At 35.7% G+C, this 12,731-nt stretch overlaps 1 pseudogene across 1 annotated transcript; it reads right to left on the bottom strand.

The window, feature by feature from the left end:
- Positions 1-8,578: 8,578 nt before the first annotated feature.
- On the bottom strand, positions 8,579-10,759 carry LOC309814558 (CD2-associated protein-like; annotated as a pseudogene). Its single transcript has one exon. The product of its transcript is annotated as a CD2-associated protein-like (transcript).
- Between the last annotated feature and the right edge of the window lie 1,972 nt (positions 10,760-12,731).

Below are 12,731 nucleotides of genomic sequence, written 5' to 3'. Positions count from 1 at the left end.
TTCAACAAAATTCCACACCCATTTATGAAAAAAACTCTCCAGAAAGTGAGTATAGAGCAAACCTACCACAATATAATAAAGACGATATATGACAAACCCAAAGCAAACATCATTCTCAGTGGTGAAAAACTGAAAGCATTTCCTCTAAGATCAGGAACAAGAAAAGGGTGTCCACTCCTGCCACTATTTTTAACATAGTTTTGGAATTCCTAGCCATGGCATTAGGGAAGTAAAAGAAATAAATGACATCCAAACTGGAAAAGAAGTAAAACTTTCACTGTTTGCAGATGACATGATACTATACATAGTAAATCCTAAAGATACCACCAGAAAACTACTAGAACTAATCAATGAACTTAGTAAAGTTGCAGGATACAAAATTAATACACAGAAATCTCTTGCATTCCTGTATACTTAGAATGAAAGATCAGAAAGAGAAATTAAAGAAACAATCTCATCCACTATTGCAACAACAACAAAAAATAAAATACCTAGGAATAAACCTACCTATGGAAGTAAAAGACCTGCACTCAGAAAACTATAAGATACTGATGAAAGAAATCAAAGTCAACACAAACAGATGGAGAGATGTACCATGTTTTTGGATTGGAAAAAGCAATATTGTGAAAATGACTATACTACCTAGAACAATCTACAGATTCAGTGCAATCTCTCTCAAATTACCAATGGCATTTTTCACAGAATTAGAACAAAAAAAATTGTACAATTTGTATGGAAAAACAAAAGACCCCAAATAGCAAAAAAAAAAAAAAAAAAAATGAATCAGCCTCCCTGACTTCAGACAATACTACAAAGCTAAGTAATCAAGACAGTATGGTACTGGCACAAAAATGGAAATATAGATCAATGGTACAAGATAGAAAGCCAAGAGATAAACCCATGCACCTATGGTCACCTAATTTATGACAAATGTGGCAAGAATATACAATGGAGAAAACAGTCTCATCAATAAGTGGTGTTGGGACAACTGGACAGATACATGTAAACGAATGAAATTAGAACACTCCCTAACACCATACACAAAAATAAACTCAAAATGATTAAAGACCTAAAATGTAAGGCCAGGAACTATTAAATTCTTAGAGGATAACATAGGCAGAACACTCTTTGACATCAATCACAGAAAGATCTCTTATGACCCACCTCCTAGAGTAATGAAAATAAAAACAAAAATAAACAAATGGGACCTAATGAAACTTAGACACTTTTGCACAGCAAAGAAAATCATACAGAGATGAAAGCTACAGTAATCAGAAAAGACAACCTTCAGAATGCGAGAAAATATTTGCCAATGAAACAACTGACAAAGGATTAATCTCCAAAATACAAAAACAGCTCATGCAGCTCAATATATAAAAAAAAACTAATTAAAACTTTTGCTGAAGAACTAGTCATTTCTCCAAAGAAGATATATAGATGGCTAACAAACACATGAAAGGATGCTCAACATCACAAATTATTAGAGAAATGCAAATCAAAAGTACAATGAAGTATCACGTCACACCAGTCAGAATGGCCATCGTAAAAATATCTACAAACAATAAATGCTGCAGAGGGTGTGAAGAAGCAGGAACCCTCTTACAATTTTAGTGGGAATGTAAATTGATATAGCCATTATGGAGAACAGTATCGAAGTTCCTTAAAAAAACTAAAAATAGAGCTATCATATGACCAAGCAATCCCACTCCTGGGCGTATACCCAGTGTAAACTATAATTCAAAAAGATACATGCACCCCAAGGGATACATGCAGCACTATTTAAAATAGCCAGGACATGGAAACAACCTAAATGTCCTTCAACAGAGGAAAAGATAAAGAAGATTTGGTATATGTATACAATGGAATATTACTCAGTCATAAAAAGGAATGAAATTGTGTCATTTGAAGAAACATGGATGTACCTAGAGACTGTCATACAGAGCGAAGTAAGTCAGAAAGAAAAACAAATATTGTATATTAACACATATATGTGGAATCTAGAAAAATGGTATAGATTATCTTATTTGCAAAGCAGAAATAGAGACACAGATATAGAGAATAAAATATGGATATCAAGGGGGAAGGGGGTGTTGATATATTGGGAGATTGGGATTGACTTATATACACTACTCTGTATAAAATAGGTAACCTATGAGATCCTACTGTATAGCACAGGGAACTCTACTAGGTGCTCTATAGTGAGATAAATTGGAAGGAAATCCAAAAAAGAGGGGATATATTTATACAAATGGCTGATTCATTTTGCTGTACAGCAGAAACTGATATAGCAGTGTAAAGCAACTATACTCCAATTTTAAAAATTAGATAAATGGATTATGACTTTTACTTCAGACAAAAGAAAGGTGTAGTACACAAAAATCCCAATCAAGGATCTCTTAGGTGAAAGAATGGAAGTTACCTGCCACATTGAAAGAGAACAGTAATTACAAAGAAACTAGAGATCAGGCAATTTTTTTTTTTTTTTTTTTTTTTTTTTTTTGCTGTACGTGGGCCTCTCACTGTTGTGGCCTCTCCCGTTGTGGAGTACAGGCTCCGGACGCGCAGGCTCAGTGGCCATGGCTCACGGGCCCAGCCGCTCTGCGGCATGTGGGATCCTCCCAGACCGGGGCACGAACCCGCGTCCCCTGCATCGGCAGGCGGACTCTCAACCACTGTGCCACCAGGGAAACCCCCAGGCAATTTTTTAAAGCTAAATTTTGAAAGAAATATGAGATAATGCATGCAACTGAAAACATTCAAACATCAGGGCAGGAGTGAACAAAGATTGATATGTATGCAGCATTCCAGAAACTTTTACCATACTCTGAAAATATTTTTTCAGAATTCAAATAAAATACAGTAGGAGTTATAGCAGAAATAGCTGACTGTGGGAATTGTCAATGACACCCTTTGAGAGATTCTAGGAATATAAGCAGAGGAACTTGGAGGTGTTCATTGTTCTTATCTACCTTTTTTTTTTAACATTTATTTCTATTTAGTTTTGTTCTAGTTTCATAGATTTAATGATTAATTCATAAATATCTAGATTTTATCATTATTAATATGTACAATTTAAGGTAATCTTTTCTAACTTTTTGTGATTATTTTCTTTTACACAAAAATCTATTGAAAGATTATGGCTTACTTTAAAAATATATGGAATTTAACTGGTTATCTCTTTGTTATTAACACCTAATTAAATAGCATAGTGATAATGGGCAGGAAAGGGCCAGGCTGAAGGACAGCCTCCTCATGCATTAGGCAGAAGGCAAAGCCACCTTGTTTTGCAATTAATGAGGCCATTATGCATGGAAGGATGACATCTAAAACAGAAACTTTGTAACATGTGAACAAGAAACTCTGACCATGAAAACTTTGGTGCATGCACAGCAAAAGTGCACAGGTTCTGATGACTGCTGTAAGACGTTTTGTGATAGGGCGCTCAACTAGTCAGGGAAAACAGCTCTTAGATCGCATGCACCATGATTTTCAGGAGACAAATGCACAGGATCAGGAGCTGATGCAATCTGGAGCAATCCAGGCCACCCTTAAACCTCCCCATCAATGAATAATCCACCCTTAATAAAAAAGACCGCCCACCAGTAAAAATTTCTAAAAATAAGATTAAAAAGGGGTCAAAAAACTATGCAGCTTGCCCCTAAGTCCAGAGGATGCTCGTATTTTTCTTTGTGTGTGTACTTTTAGTTTTGCTTCAATAAACTGCTTCTTTGTTCTCTTTGCTCCTCAGCCTCAGTGTTGTTCTTTTGTCTGTTTTCTTTGTTTGGTTTGTTTGTTTGTTTGTTTCCTTTGTGTTCCTTGCCCAAATTCTTTTGGATGAGTTGAACAAGAGCCTGGACTTTTGATAAAGCTTTTCTGGTATAAGTAAGACTATGTGATCTACATGCTATCTATCCTTAGAGAGTTATTTTTATTTGCTTTATGGTATTATTGGTACTTGGCCAAATGTTTGGCCAACTTTTTAAGATGTCTATTTATTTTATTGTCATTCTTGAAATTATTTGGATTTTCTGAATCTATTGATTGTTCCCATTCATTATGTCTGAAAGCTTCTCAGTCATTAGATATTCAATTATTCTTCTATATCATTCTCCTTCTTCTGGACATATATTAAATGCTCCTTAATATACTCCATGTCTCTTAGTTATTCATATTTCTCAGTTATTTTATACCCTCTGTTTTGCATTGTGGATGAGTTCTTTAATTTTATATTCCAAATCCTTAATTCTCTTATTAAATGACCTTACTGACTTTTATTGTCAGTTCACCATGCTTTAAGATTCTATTACATATTTTTCAATTTTATAAGAAAGTTAGTTAAAAAAAAAATAAATTCTTCATCATCAATTTGTATATTCTCTTCCATTTAAACATATTTTTAATTTCTTCTTTTTTAAAGTATATCAAAAATGATAATTTATTTTTCTGAGTCTGCAATGCTATTATCTGAGAAATTTGCAGATTTGATTCTGGTGTGTGTTGGTGTGTATTTCATTACTTATCTTTAACTTATAAAGTATCATTTCCTTGTGTTTTGTTTTGTTTTTTGAATGTGAGGTCATAATTCTTGGCACTGTAAATATGAAAAAACTTTAAGAATAAATTCAAGTTTTGTCCCTTATAAGAGTATTTGCTTCTGCCTATTTCTGGAGAACTACGTATTCTCAGGACAGAATTTTTTCCTTTTCATTCAGCAGCCAGGTACATCACTGAAAATTCTCTTTGGAGTCTCTGAGGAATGGAAGGTTTATTTCTGTTGTACCTACTCACAAAAGTTAGCCCTTTGGGGTCTCAGCTTTATGTGAAGAGGTCTTCTCTTCCTATCCCTTATATGCAGACCTAATTTTTTTCCTCTCCCATATGTCTTGTGAGGCAATAAAAAAACCAAAATTGATGTTCACTGGATTTGACAAATATCCTCGAGATAGAAGTCAGACTCTGTGCTCTTTTTATCTTTATGAGCTCTCTCTTTCCTTAATTTTTGCTTTGTGAAATTCCTTTCCTTTTTCCTGGTATATTAGAACATTTAAATATATACTTTAAAATATTTTTACATTTTTTCCCAACACACTTGAGACATTGGTCAGCATACCAAATATGCCATACAGCCAGAAGCAGAAGCCCTTATAAGGCCTTTTTGTCATTTTAACATGTTTAATTGTGCTTTATTGCTGTTTTAACTTCCTGAAATTATCTCTGAATCTTTTCCTTTCTCTATGAACTATTATGTGAGCTCTATTAAGTGGAGGTACATTTTTGTTGTTATTTTAGTTTTTTACTACAATATTCCCAGTGCCTAGAATAGTACTTGAACATAGGAAAAAAATAAACATTTTTTGAATGAAATAATGAGGATTTTCATGTGGTTAGTGATCAAAGCCTGAGGTAGCTGAGTCTCCTTTTTCTCTTTTAAAATTTCTCTTTCTTTATGTGATAGCTGGTTCCAAAGTCATTACACTGGTATGAGAAGGCATTAGTTTTGCATCTCACTGAAGCTGCAGATTCCAAAATTCAGATTTTAGATTGAGAAGATCAAAGATACTTGGGTCTGTAGTGTTGGCAAAAGTAGTGCTCCATTGGTCCAATAAAAAATATTAACTTCCTGAATGGCAAAACATGATTAATAATAGAGCTGTCATGTACTTTATGAGCACCAAGCCAATATTTGGGTATTTATTGACCCTTTGCCTAAAAAAATCTTAATAGTCCTGTGTACTCACTTAACTCTTTAATAGTGTCCATTTAGAATTTTATCACCTGTTCTCAGCAACATGATTTTTTTTTTCAACTGGCAATACTATTCTTTATTTTCTTTTTGAGGGAGAAGCATGCTTTACAGCTCCTGTAAACAAGTCAGTGAAGTTTACTGTTTTGAGTTTCTCCATAAATATATATTATTATTTTTTTGGAATGTTAGAATACCACAACGCCAACTGCATTGCATAACAGCTACTGAAGGCAACACAGGCTACAACAAGGATAAAATTTTATGGCTAAAAATATTCATAGCAGCAACTTTTAAAAGATGATTTTATTAAATCAAGTCATTGCACTTGGTCATTTTGTTGCTAGAGCAAAACAAGGCCATTAAATTTTAACACTTCTTATTTCTGAATTGAACTGATTGTCTCATTCTGTTCATACCTTTCAAGTTTAAATGCAAGCATAAAATGTTTACCAACACATGTAGAGAGCATTTGGGTTTATTTTTTTTTCTGTGATCACAGTAAGAAACATAAAAAGAGAATCCTCTGTTACACCAGGCCCATTCTCTCTTCCTATTTTCAGACTTGGATTTTGTAAAGAGGTAACAGCTTTATAGTATGACCAAAGCTTGGTGGTCGCACACACACACACACAGTACTCCTCATATTGAAATATAATTAGGGGGCTTCCCTGGTGGCGCAGTGGTTGAGAGTCCGCCTGCCGATGCAGGGGATATGGGTTCATGCCCCGGTCCGGGAAGATCCCACATGCCGTGGAGCAGCTAGGCCCGTGAGCCATGGACGCTGAGCCTGCGCGTCCGGAGCCTGTTGCTCTGCAACGGGAGAGACCACAACAGTGAGAGTCCCGTGCACCGCAAAAAAAAAAAAAAAAAAAAAAAAAAAAAAAAAAAAAAGATTTACACCCAATTAAAAGCTATATAATTACAAAGAATTTTATGATATGAACTTTATAAACAGGAATTAATAAAATTCCTATATCAAGAGCAAATTCTGGTAAATTGCTAGAATAAAGTAATCGTTTTTCCCTTTGATTTTTGGTTTTCTTTTCTTTACTATTTGGTTAAGGGCAATAAAATAGAGACACAGTACTTGAATTACTTTTCAATTCTGACTGAGGAGTATACAAGCAAACACTTTAAATGTCTCTCAGTACTCATGACCATATTGATTTTATGCAATGGTGAGAAAATGACCAACAAAAACTTTAAGAACAGCCTGAAATCTGCTGGTAACTTCCCCTACCCCATTATTAGGGTGAGGAGGGAGCACTTAATCAGATCTTCCAGTCATAAACCTGGAGGGTGATTTCCAGGGTACATTGTTTTTATTTCTACCTGAAGACTTTCATATTAAAAGAAAATAAGACCTAATTTATTTAAGAAGAAGGAAATCATTCATTTGACAAGTCATTTAAAAACACTAGAACAGGAATAAACAATTTTGTTCAGCAGTGACCTCATCAGAAGAGTCCAAGGACTTTAAGAAGCTAGAATGTACATACTTAATGCACAGATTCCCCCAAAAGCACTAATTTAAGTTGTGAATTTAACATTAAGTAATTATGTATTGGAGTTTCTATTATTTTCTATTTCACTTTTATTTGAAACAACATGACAAAATTTCATTAACACAAGATTTCAGTATTATAAAACTAAAACTTAAAGGAAAAACTATTGGTTTGGGGGTTTAAAGAACACAAAATAGAAGCATGATAGATGGTACTCAAAATCTGAAAGTCATTTGCTATAATAAAGCTTAAAATCTAATTTTTTTTGCAAAAAAAGATCAAATTTTCTACTTTCAATATAAACCCACATATTTTGAGACATATTATCTGTAGATAACATTTTTAAGAGTTCAAGTGTTCATAAGTGACCGTGAAGAAACTGCTATTCACCCACTTTGTGAAAATGCATTTTGAATATGGCCAACTATTTGGTTTAAAATAAGCTGTGGTATTACGTTTTATGACCTACTAAACACTCTTTATAAAGCTGGTTACATAAATGACAGCCCCAAATATCTCCACCAGTTAGTTTAGTCTAGTAGGTAAATTACACAATGTAAAACCTGAGTATTTACATAATGATAACTTGTCAAAGTATGAAACTGCACACTGAAGTTCTGAAAGTTCTGGAGTTCTGTTTTTCTAACATTACCATTATTAAAAATCAAATGGAGGGGCATGAAGAATTAAATCACAAGATTATGAAATGAGTAATATTTGAGCCTGTAAAATAAGCAGGAAAGTATGGCAATAAGGCTGGTGTTTGCATATTATATGTGCTGTAGTTTCTAGGCACAACAAGTTAAGGGTTAAATTGACATTTTCAATTCCTTAGACCTGATGAATTTAAAATATAGCTCATATTTTCCCCAATATATTTAACAATCCAATACTTTTTAACTAAATTCCTTTATGAATCCTATAGTGCAAGCAATAAAAAAAAAATACTCCAAAAGTTGAAGAAATTATTTTGATTAATTCATTATAGTTATTACTATATGCACGGGTGAGTAACCTGGTTTGTAGTTAGGAAACTCCTATTTCATCACCCAGAGTATCACAAACTGCAAACAAACAGGCAAAACAGTGTAATCCTGGGTAAGAAGCTATACACAAAATATATATATATATATATATATACAAAGTTTATATCCCTTATGTTTTATGGTAAAAGTAGTGATTATAGTTACTATAAAGCTAAACTGTCCCTCTCAAATGGTATATTTTACACATTATTCATAAAGATATCACCATATTTATAGCATATATCTCTTTAAAAATAATACTACAAGTTTCAATTAAAAAAACTATTGTGAATTTTCTTTCCGTTTTATACAGATTCAGTAGTATTTTCAAGCAAACTAAACAAAAGAGTTTGCAATCCCAGCACATAAGAAATAAGGCCTCTTTTTTTTCATATTGGCAAAACAAAATATATAAAATAAATTCACCCTCCCCCTACATTTTTCTATAGATATAATAGTTCATATATGTATATTTCTTTATCACGACATCAGCATTTGTTATTTTTAAGTAACAAGTCAGTTGAAGTTCATAGTGTTGCTTCTGAATCCCTGGAACACTGAGAACACTGGGTACACGTCACTTCAAGAAGACATGATTGCTTTTTTCAGCTTCTCTATTTCCACCTCTAGATTACTTCTCGTTGCCTTCTCTTCCAAATCTTTTCATAGTTTTTCCAGTTCTTTCCCATGATCCTTTTTTAGTGCCTCCACAACACACAGCAATTCAACAATCTGAGCTTTAAGTTCATCCAAGGAATTTTCTGTTTCTAGCTCAGCTTTGATTTCTAATGGAGTTAGAAAAGCAGCTGTATTTGGTTTAGAAGCACTTGAAGGTGTTGAAAGGTAAACAGACGGCTTTGGAGAGTAGCATGAATCCTTCTTAAATTCAGATGGCTTTAGGTTGGAACCATCATCTCCTTTTGGTAACTTCAGGATTTTTTCTGGGCTTTGAGTTGGAGAATGTCCACCATTGAAGTGGCCAGGCAATCTTCTTCCAGGCATCTTTGGTCTATTTGCAGTGAGATGTAGCAAGTTTTCTGAGGAAGCTATGTCATCACAATTTACAAGATCTGTTTCTTTAGAGCTTCTAACTGTAAATGTATCTAGGTCTACTGATTTTGGTCTGAGTGGTAACTGTTCAGAATCTAGCTTTGGTTTTGATACTGGCTCAGTTTCAAATTTTGATAAAATGGTAGAAACGTCTCCATTAATCTTGGCTACAGGAGGTGGAGGAACCGGTTTTTCAGGTCGCTTTGGGTACACTGTTCCAGGAGATCGCAGTAAATTATTGGTTTTGGTGGGTGGAGTAGGCTTCTTGGGTGGGACTTGTGGAGCAGCTGGTTTAGAAGGCTTCTGTTCCAACACTGACTTTTCATCTTTTTCTTCAGGCTTTGTAGGAAAATACATCTTCTCTGCACCTGTCAGCTCAGGCTCTGGAGCTGGACCCTTCGCAGGTAGTGGTGGTTTCTTTGGTTTAGGAAAGTCCTTATCCAGTTCATTTATCTGAACAGTAAAATTGTCTGGAAATACTCCTTCTTTACCATTAAGTTCACCCTTCCACCAGCTAGCTTCTCCAGTCTCCTTACTTATCAACTGTATTATCTCCCCTTCTTTAAAAGTAAGTTCATTTTCATTAGTACCTGCATAGGCAAACAATGTTCTGCAATATTCTTTAGCTTTAATTTTACTTTCAGTGTCTGTTTTTGGTAGCTCCAAACTCTGAGTTTTGGATCCTAGTGACTGTGTTTTTAAGGGCTTCTCTGGTTTTTTCTCTTCTGTTTCACTACTGGATGTTCTTGTCCTAAGTTTCACAGAGCCTTCTTTAAATATATCTCCAAATCCAATTCCTCGGATTTTCTTTGGCTGGGTAACTGATCCAGGTGCAGTATCGTTCCCATTTCCCGGAGAAGGTAAAGGTGAGGTAGACCCAGCCAAAACAGTTTCTGAATCATCCTGGGCTTCATGAGCTTCACCATCATCTGTTACTCTAATTCTTTCACAAAATTTGAGGGAAACAGTCCCAACTTGTTGTTCAGGGTTCCACTCCACCAGCCTTCTTCTACCTCTTTGCTAATATCAATAGTATCTCCCACTTTCAGCTCCAGTTCATCCTCTTTTTATGGAATGTATTCAAAGAGAGCTTTACACTGATGCTTCTTGGTCTTCTTCTTAATGCTTTTGGTTTGTGGATGTGGCTGAATTCCTCCGGCTAGAAGTCCATAGGTGTTTATTCGTTGTACAAGACTTGCTACATTCCCTTGCCTTTCCCGTTTGATGGGCAAATTGTCATCCTTGGATTCTGTCTCTCTCTTAATTTCCTTAACAAAATTATCAGGAAACATTCCTCTTCTCCCATTTAGTTCTCCTTCTAGCCATCCTTCCTCCTGTAGTTTTCTCACGTTTCTGATGATTTCCCCAACTCGAATAGTTAACTCATCATCATGTACAGCATCATAGTCACACTCCACAATATAGTCAACCATGCTTGGGGCTCCCGCGGGGATTAGCCCGGCGTCCACCGCTCCTCCTCCAGCTGCTCGAGAGGCCGCTCCGGCGGCAGGAGGCAGGCCCTCCACTCGGCTCTAGCCCGGCTGAGCTCAGGCGGGGCAAGAAGGTGCCTCCATCTGCCCACGGCGTTCCCCAGCCAGTCCCGTCCGTGCCTCCCGTGAGGAACAGGCGGCGGCCGCTCATTCGCGGCGGCTGGAGTGCCCCAGCAACATGATTTTTTTTAACAGTTTATTCTTTTGACCTTAAATTTGTTTCTAGCTATTGTTTGCTTGCTTGCTTGCTTTCTGTCTATGGTCAAATCCATACTGCCAAAATACTGTGGTTACAAATTTACATTTAGATTTCTGGTCACAAAGCTTTGTCCCACATTATAATAGAATTTTCTATTATGAAACCAAGGTATTTAACATTTCTTGCAAGAAGAGATGAAACTGAGTAGGACCCTGTGGGGCTCCTGGGCACAGAAGGCTTTCTGTCCCCCTCCAGCCTCAATGACCTTCCCTGAGTTCCAAAGAGCAGATCCAAACAGTTGATAATCCAAGAAAGGAAGGGATGCAAAGACAAAAGATGGGCAGCCAAGAAACAATAGTGAAGGCTTGGGGCAGGGTTCTGGTGCTGCCTCAAGGGATACACATAGCAATATCCTCAAGTCCTTTAGATGTCAGCATTCTTCACGCTGGAGAAGACCACCTGAGGCCAGACTAAATGAACCAGAAAAGCTCATCAAGAAGATTACCTGAGATGAGATTAAAAGAATGCAGGCCCTGCACATACCCTAATCTAATCAGCAATCTTGAACCGTTGCCATAAAACTCCTCACCAAACTCCCCTAGGTTGGGACACACAGTTTTCAAGGGCAGGAGCCCACTGTGTCCCCCTTTGCCTGGCAAAGCAATAAAGCCATTCTCTTCTACTTCACCCAAAACTCTGTCTCCAAGATCCCATTCATCACCCATGTACAGAGGCTGAGCTTTCGGCATCAGGAAAGGAGTGTTAATCAATCTTCCTAGAAGAGTTCTAAATTTGTGTGAGTGTGTGTATGTGTGCTGTGTGTGTGCCTGTATGTGCCTGTATGTGTGTTCATAGAGACTTGTACTTCACTGAAAGGGCTCAAGTTTTTTGGAACAGAAACTAGAGGTACATGCCTTACTGCCCACCCAAACCCAATTTATTAAATTCCTTACCTATTCAAAAAATCAATATTTATCTTTTTCTAGATTTAGTTAAACTCAATGTTTATTTTATGATCTATAATTTTAAGTATGTGGTTAGATTGATTTGCTTTAAAGAACACTATTTCAAAACTTTGACTTCAAAAATGTGTTCTTTTCTAAATATTTTAATATCAACATTGAAAAAATGCAATTCTTAATTTAAACCTATAATTTCCTAACTTTAATTTGTCACATGTAACCTTCTTCCCTGGGTCATTCAATCCTGCTTATTTTCATTTGCAAAATGTACTATTTCTGGTTTTCATATTATAATCTTTATGTTAAAGCTACCTCTTTTAAAATATTGTCTAAGATGAAGTTTAATCCAATGCTTTATTGATGAGTCCCAAGAGAAAGGTTCTTTCAAAATCTACCCAGATTGGAAAAAGCTATTGGTTATGTACCAGTGGCATTATCTCAATAGCATCACTGATCTTTATAGAACAAAATAAGCCATTTCTTTCATTGTTAAATCTTAGTGCTGGGTTTCAGAACTATCAAAACCAAAAGGCAATGCCTCAGGCATTTACATTCCTAGTCACTAATATAAAAGTGAGAAGGCCATTACTAGCTGTTTTTATCACACTGAATTTACTTTTCTTTCTGAAGAGAAAAATGAAAGAGCATATTAATGCTCTTCATACTCTTGGCTTTTTCTTCCTGCTGATAATTAGAGTGCTTAGAAAATAAGATAGCCACAGATTCTTGTCAGGCAAATAGAAGGCTTTCAAAA

This window comes from Mesoplodon mirus (assembly GCF_964341445.2).
Source record: "Mesoplodon mirus genome assembly, chromosome: 13".
Lineage (NCBI taxonomy): Eukaryota > Metazoa > Chordata > Mammalia > Artiodactyla > Ziphiidae > Mesoplodon > Mesoplodon mirus.
This window is presented reverse-complemented; position numbering and strand designations above follow the sequence as displayed.